At 28.3% G+C, this 7,674-nt stretch overlaps 1 pseudogene; it reads left to right on the plus strand.

The window, feature by feature from the left end:
* Positions 1-4,442: 4,442 nt before the first annotated feature.
* On the plus strand, positions 4,443-4,530 carry LOC142322498 (U6 spliceosomal RNA; annotated as a pseudogene).
* The last annotated feature ends 3,144 nt before the right edge of the window (positions 4,531-7,674 follow it).

Below are 7,674 nucleotides of genomic sequence, written 5' to 3' on the forward strand. Positions count from 1 at the left end.
TCCAAAAAGAATAATTAAGATGGTAAAACATCGCATTGATTTTTAACTGGCTATCCATGTATTTAAGAGCCTATTATATCAGTATTACGTGTTCCGTTATTTTATTTTTCATATTTTTTTTTTTTTGTATACTTTCCTTTATTTTTTCCAGTTTTTCTTTAAGGTAGGCGAGAGTAGTGGACTGAATTGAATTTTTACTCCCAGACTCCCTTCCTCCAACTAACCTATTATTATGAAGGACACTCAGGGCTTATGATTTTTAAATAAACGGTAACCCACTCAAATGACCAATTATATACGAAGTTACTCAACATCAGTTTTTGATGTAATGAAATCATATTAAACTACTAAGGTCGATGGCTGTTATTTCACATACAATATCAATAGAGGAGATTAAAAATAAAAATAGTAGCATGTTGGCAAAGTAAAATAATAGTTTTATGTTTAAAAAAAAATTTATGTGAAAATAATATCAAACATATCTTATAAACACCAAGTGTGAAACAATGTATATATTCTTCATATAATTTCACTGGCCTGAGGCCTAAGTTATAAAAAAAAAAATTAAAAAATAAGAATGAAATTAATCACGATTAAGAAATTTATTTTACTTAACTACTACTATTTATTATTAAAAAAGTGTGGTTCATTCACTTCTAAACAGTTTCATAAATTATAACACGCAAAATGATTACACTCACAAAAATAATTATTAAAATAGAATTTTGGAATAAAGCATTTACTACATCACAACTATTCTACGCACCGTCTACTGTAACTTCATACCAGTATATCAAGATTAATTATTCACGGTAAAAAATGACAAAAGTTGGAGAGTAACTAGCGTTTAGTCATTAGTCATTCTCTTGTTGATTTTTTTTTTTAATCAAAAACTTCATTTAGGCATGCAATCGTTAATTTTTTAACAGATTATTTTTACAATATTTTTTTAAATTATATTTTATATTTATTCCGCCATATAAAATTATAGAAACAAAACAAAAATCATTAAAATATAAAATTTTAATTTATAATGAACAGTAAAATTTTTCTTAAAAAAAAACGGATATAATAAAATAGCAATCTGAAAATTAATCAAAAAGAAAAGAATCGGCAGTGAAGATCAAACATTGGTCCTCCTTTCACTATAATATTCCCCTCAACCACACAATTCGCCGCAACGAATAATAGAAATATGTATTTTTATCATCTTAACAGTGAAGTTATAAGTTTACGTTTCATATGTTAATATTATTTTAAACGCTACAAAAATATACAGATGCAATAATTTAAACTAACAGTACTTTAAAATAAATAATTTTTTTCTGAGAAAACTTTTTATATTATTCTACTAGAACTTTAAAATGTTACAAGAATCAAATTCGATAGAAATTAAAATGAAAAAAAATATAAAATAATAAACAATCTCTTTCGACGCGCCGGAAAGCGGAGGTAAATTTCACCGGTGCTAAGTAGGAGATAAAAACTATTTCCACCTTAAAGTTAAGAAAAACTTCAAAAACTTCAATACGACAATTGTTGCATGTGAAAAACATTTCACATGTTTAGAATACGACAAGCCCCATATTACAATTCCAGCAACATTTTTGTCATCCCTTGCCGTAAGGGTTGGTTATATCAAGAATTATTACAAACAAAATTTTTAGGTAATCTTTAGAGAACTAACGACGATGTTCAATTATTTTTTGTTATAATTGAGCACATATATATATATACACCCGATTTACGCGCGGGATTTTGCAAAATGGTTCGCGTTATCAGGAGAAGGTTTAAAGCTATTGAAATCCTCGATGTGACCAGTAGAAAGAAAGTTAGGGGTATTTTGAACAGACTACTGTGTTTAGAGAGTAGTTTGAATTAAATCCGATAGGTAGTGCTGCTTTACAGCTTTACAAACTACTGGATTTATTTATACTCTGACTTTATAAAGTGAAAGGTTAAGTTTTATGAACTTCCATAATGTTCAGTTGTTTAATGTTTTATCAAACTTTCAATTGTGTTCATTTAATCTATATATATATACTCAAATCTAGCAATAGCGAAGCATTGCCGGGTCTGCTATTATATATAAACACACACACACAAAACACAAGAATATTGTACACACAGACTATTGTGTACATGTAGAATTAACAATTGTAAAAAAATCCTGAAAATTCAGACTATTTATCTTTACAGATTTTTTTCACAGGTGTAAATCATAAAACACAGAACACAACACTATCATAACCGAGTGTAATTTACAATACACTCAGTAAGTCTGTTTACATGCAGTAATGTTATAACTGTATAAGTTATAATTTACTACTATAATAAATAATAATAATAAATTTTATTTGCTTAATCAATACAAAGATACTATTAAATAAACAAAATTTCAAGTACATTACCACATAATTGTCTGCCAGAGTTGAAATAAAAGTTTTCGTTCATTAATCGCAAACAAGGATGTTTACTTCAAAATTATATAAAAATAATAATCTTTAACTTTACCAATGTTGTTCTGTACAAAACTTCATGGTAGATGATATCTCACCTAATTAAAGGGTAATTAAATTATACCGTAGATAACAATATTCACAGAAGCAGTAAGGTATAACAAACCAAAAATAAATCAATCTTTTACTAAAATAATAAATGCCGGTAATGGAATTAATTGAATGTCAAACTAAGTTATCATGCATATATTACAAATTACCGCATCATATTACAAAAATTTTAAAACACAGACACAGATAAGGAAAAAAACAAAAATTTGTTCAAACTGTGTGTGTGTGTGTGTGTGTGTGTGTGTGTGTGTGTGTGTGTGTGTGTGTGTGTGTGTGTGTGAGTGCGCGCGCGTGTGTAAATTATCGATAAACTATTAAAATACCATTACAAACCACATAGAATTATTTTTTGTTATAATTGTAAAATTTTTTTAAATAAAAGAAAAATCTTATTTTTCAAATAGATCACATAAACAAAGACAATGATATTATAGGTTAATAATTACAATATAGCAAACACGTAAAATTGCAGATACCAATTTGTCAAAAAATACATTTCGTATCATATAAATGCTCCTTTATTTTGAACTACGTGACAATAATAGGAGCTTTATAACCGTATTTTCGTAGTTTTTTTTTTTTTTTTTTTTTTGAAATAAAACGCTTTTGCGTTATCTTTCGGAACAAACATATTTTAACAAAAAAAAAAAACTAAAACCAGACCAAAATTAAATATTAAAAAAGAAAAACGTAATAAATTAGTATCAAAATTAGTTATTTATTTTTTATACTCGTACTCCTGAGTAATATTCAGAAAAAATTAAATATATCACTGTAGTGTTCATAACTATAACAATTTATTAAGAGCAGCGACTTTACAATCTGTTCATAGAACAATAAGTAAATAAGATGTATTTGAATTAATACTGAGTTGCCACAGACCCAGCGGCTTGAGACTTAATAATGGAATAGATGAGCACTCCGTATGGCCAGACCATAAAGTCACCTAATTGAAGCGATAAGGCAAACCAAGAAGAATATTGTTCCTCGGCAATCTTGAAAAATCACTGACCGTGTTATTTAACAAATTGACCGCCAGATAATTCGGGTGCCGATCCAAACGATTTTGATACCGTAGGCTGACCAGAGAGATTTCCTGCCGAACGGTTTGCAACTTAAGGTCATTATATAAAAGGCTATTACTTACGTACCAGGGTATGTTGACCATTTTCCGTAGTGTTTTTGATTGGAACCGTTCAAGTATGTCAATACTGGAGTGAATGAAAAATAAAGCAATAAATGTATAAGCCTAAATGTTATTTTCATCCGACAACTCCAGGTGGCGACTGATGTTTTAAACAGTAAATCTGTTTATTTGTCCCGCTCTAACATCAGAAAGGCATTATAAATTTTCACAAAATAGATATCAATTGATTTATCTCACTGGTCCCACAAATTACATTATAAGTTTATAAATTATAAAGAATACAAAATGACTGTAAATCCCATTTTATCAACCCCGGAAAAATCAAAAAAATATATAATATTAAAAAAGAATGTTTGAAAAGCTGATTTAAAAAAAATAAACGATGCAGAAGTTTCCGTAACAATATACTTCAATACTTACAACGTTACGTTCAACATACTTCTAAAATATGAACAATATATTAGAAATAATAAATATACTAAATAAAGAAATAAATGTTAATTTTATCATAAATTATTTTAAGTAATAGTTCTAGGTCGAAAATTATAAGAGAAAAGATATTTTTTAGTAAACCCTAGAATTCAAAGAAATGTAGAAAGAGTCAAAATTTGAAACAATGGAAGAATAATACAAACAAATATAATATTTCTCTATTTCTTCTTATTTCTGAATAAAAAATTATTTATAAATTCTTCTGATATACATGCTGACGTAATATAAAATAAAGATAGAATAATGTAATTGATACAGAGAAGATTAGTATCATCCCTACGCAAGGATGAAACACAAAATCGTGAAGAATAATGTAATCTGATGTTTATTCTTAGGCGAGGTTTTTTTTTAATTGTTTAAACTACTTAAAAAAAAAGAGGAAGGTTCTAAATTGAACCTGTTTTTTCGGTATTTTTTTAAAATTATGTTTAAAGCATATTAACGGCTAAATGGGCGGCTTTCTTTTCTTTTTCTTTTAGTAGAGGTACTTTCTTTGTTATCTCTGTATTAAGTTTCTTTTAGATAACCTATGATGAAGATATTTTAAATGAAAACTTACATGATCACATGAACAATAATTTGATAATTTTTTTTTTACCTTCACCAATGTTATAAGGAATGTTACATCGTTATTACAATCTTATAATAATATTGTTATTATTATACACAGAAGATGATTCTATTGCCAAAAATAAGAAAAAGTTACATATAAATACAGATCAGAAAACGGTTCGTTAACGAATTTCGGCTCGAAGCATTTAGTCCTGCTTTTTGCTCCCTCAATGAACTTAAACCGTTCTAAAATTCTTGGGGTAAAGATTGAGAGGTAAATTTAGTGCTTCCTTATTGTTTTTTATCTAAAAAATTGAATAAAAGTGGTCTTAGACCTCTATCTCGTTTAGATTTTAAGAAAAAATGGGGTAAAACACAATAAGGTTTTTTAGGAAAATACACTCTTTTATGTTTTGAATAAAAAAACTATATTAAAAATTATTAAATAATAAAATTATAACAAAAATTAAATAATAATAAAATTATTATTAATTTAATAGAATGATTAAATAATAAAAATTATTTAATATCAAAACGTAAACGTTATGATATTTCATTTTTAGAAAAACCAAAACTGTCATATTTTTTTTTTTTAATTTATTTTTTCTGTTATTGATAAGTTTTCTATTTGTTCTCATTTACGTTATGATGTTCAAACATTGATGAAAATTGTTCTGATTAAAATCGTATCATTTTTCCTATTCAGCATGTGTGTTTTGTTTCTAATTAAAGTTGAACTCAAATTTTTGATTTATTTTAATAAACGTTAGTTAACATCAATCTTCTCAGAATTAAATTCTCTAAAAAGATAAATACAAATTTTTATTTTTTTATTGGTAAATTAATAAATTTAATTTATTCCAAACCTAAATAAGTGAATTTTCCGACAAAACCTTTTTGTGTTTTACCCCGTTTTTCTTAAAATCTAAGTAAGATAGGGGTCTAAGACCGCGTTTATTCAATTTCTTAGATTAAAAACCATAAGAAAGAACTAAATTTACCCCTCGATTTATACCCCAAGAATTTTAGTACGGTTTAATTTCACTGAGGGAACAGAAAGTAGGGTTAAATGTTTCACGAGCCAAAACTCGCTAACAAATTGTTTTCTGGCCTTTGTTTATATGAATTTTTTCTTATTTTTTGCTATAGAATCATCTTCTGAGAAACTTCAGTGCAATTTGGAATCACTCGGTATATATGTATTGGTTTAAAAGTATTATCACGAAAATTAAAGGAAACTTACGGTAAAAAAATTTGTTATGTGAAAAAAATAAGAGAATTAGTTTATTTTAGTTTTTACTTTTTAATCTTAATGAACAATAAACTTTTTACATCCAAAAAAAAAATATTCTTAATAATATTTATTCTGAATATTATTGTTTGTTCAAATTTGTTTATTTATTAAGACGAAAAAGTAATAATATTTATTTTTACACATCGAAGTTACATACGTGTACCAAATTTCAATAATTTTCATACGATAGTTCATGAGAAATGAACATTTTCAACTAAATGCATGAATTTAGCGTAGGGGTAGCATATACACATATATACATTACCGTTGTAACCGTTACATTTCACCGTTGAGCACACCATCTACCAATGCCAGCGGTGGGATGTGGTAAGACAAGATGTCGGGCTAAGCTGGCTTTCTCCGGACGAAACAGTTCGTAAATGTTGACAGGAAGAACGGAATGGGACAAGGTAGTGCACCTAGCTACTAGAATTCTGAAAACTAAAGCGAGAGAAGCTAGAGAATGGGATAGAGCCTGATTCAGGACCCAGATCAATAAGAGAACTGAAGATCACCAGCAAGGAATCAGAGTTTCATACACAAGACCTGAGACTCACGAAAGTGACTTTAAGGTGAAGGGGCGAAGGACAGCCCCCTGTGGAGCCGTTGTGAGTCTGCACTTGTCCGGATGGGCGAGGGTGATAAAGCACGGCGACTCTGGATGGACCCCTGGACCCTAAAGGCACCTTCTGGGCCCGCGCAATGCTTAAACTGCAGGACCGACCCCGGAGGAGGAGAAAAGGTGAGATATGAGTTTTAGTCGGTAGGGTGCGGGTACACATAGGCTCTTAATAACATCTAACCGAACCCGTGCGAGTCCGACGCTCCCCCATTTATGGGGGGTGCGTAAATGGCATTTCTCAGACACATCTATAACAAAAACAAAAAAAAAAAGAAAAGGTGGATATATCACTTATTTACTTTTAATTATCATATATATATATATATATATATACATATATATATATGTATATATATATGTATATGTATATATATATATATATATATATATATATATATATATATATATATATATATATATATATATATGTTATGTATACATATATATATATATGTTATATATGTTATATTAAAAATAATATAAAAATAAAATTTTTTAAATATTATAAATCAGCTTAGTTTAATGTAAATGTTTTTTCTAGCTGATCTAATGGTTAACTCGTCGTTGCAAAATCAGTTGTTCAACAGCTGATTTTAGAAATCGAAGGTTCTGAGATTCAAATCCTAGTAAAAGTTAGTTACTTTTATACGGATCTGAATACCAGGCAGTGGATACCGGTGTACTTTGGTAATTGGGGTTTAATTAACCACACGTCTCAGGAATGGTTGGACTGAATCTGTACAAGAATACATATCATCATTTACATGTCATACATATCATCCTCAACTTATTAGGTGTAGGTGAGGTTGCTTATTGTTCACTGGTTGAACAGATTGCAACGTAAATATTAGCAGAGAAAAAATAAAACAATCTCAAAAACCTTATTAATAATCTTTTTTAAATATACTATTCAATTTAAAAAAAAAAAAGGGTTCTTGAAGTTGGTGCCAGGTTAAAAATAGTATAAAGTCGGTCGTTTTATTTTTTCTACCTGTTT

Source organism: Lycorma delicatula, chromosome 3 (genome assembly GCF_047948215.1).
Source record: "Lycorma delicatula isolate Av1 chromosome 3, ASM4794821v1, whole genome shotgun sequence".
NCBI lineage: Eukaryota > Metazoa > Arthropoda > Insecta > Hemiptera > Fulgoridae > Lycorma > Lycorma delicatula.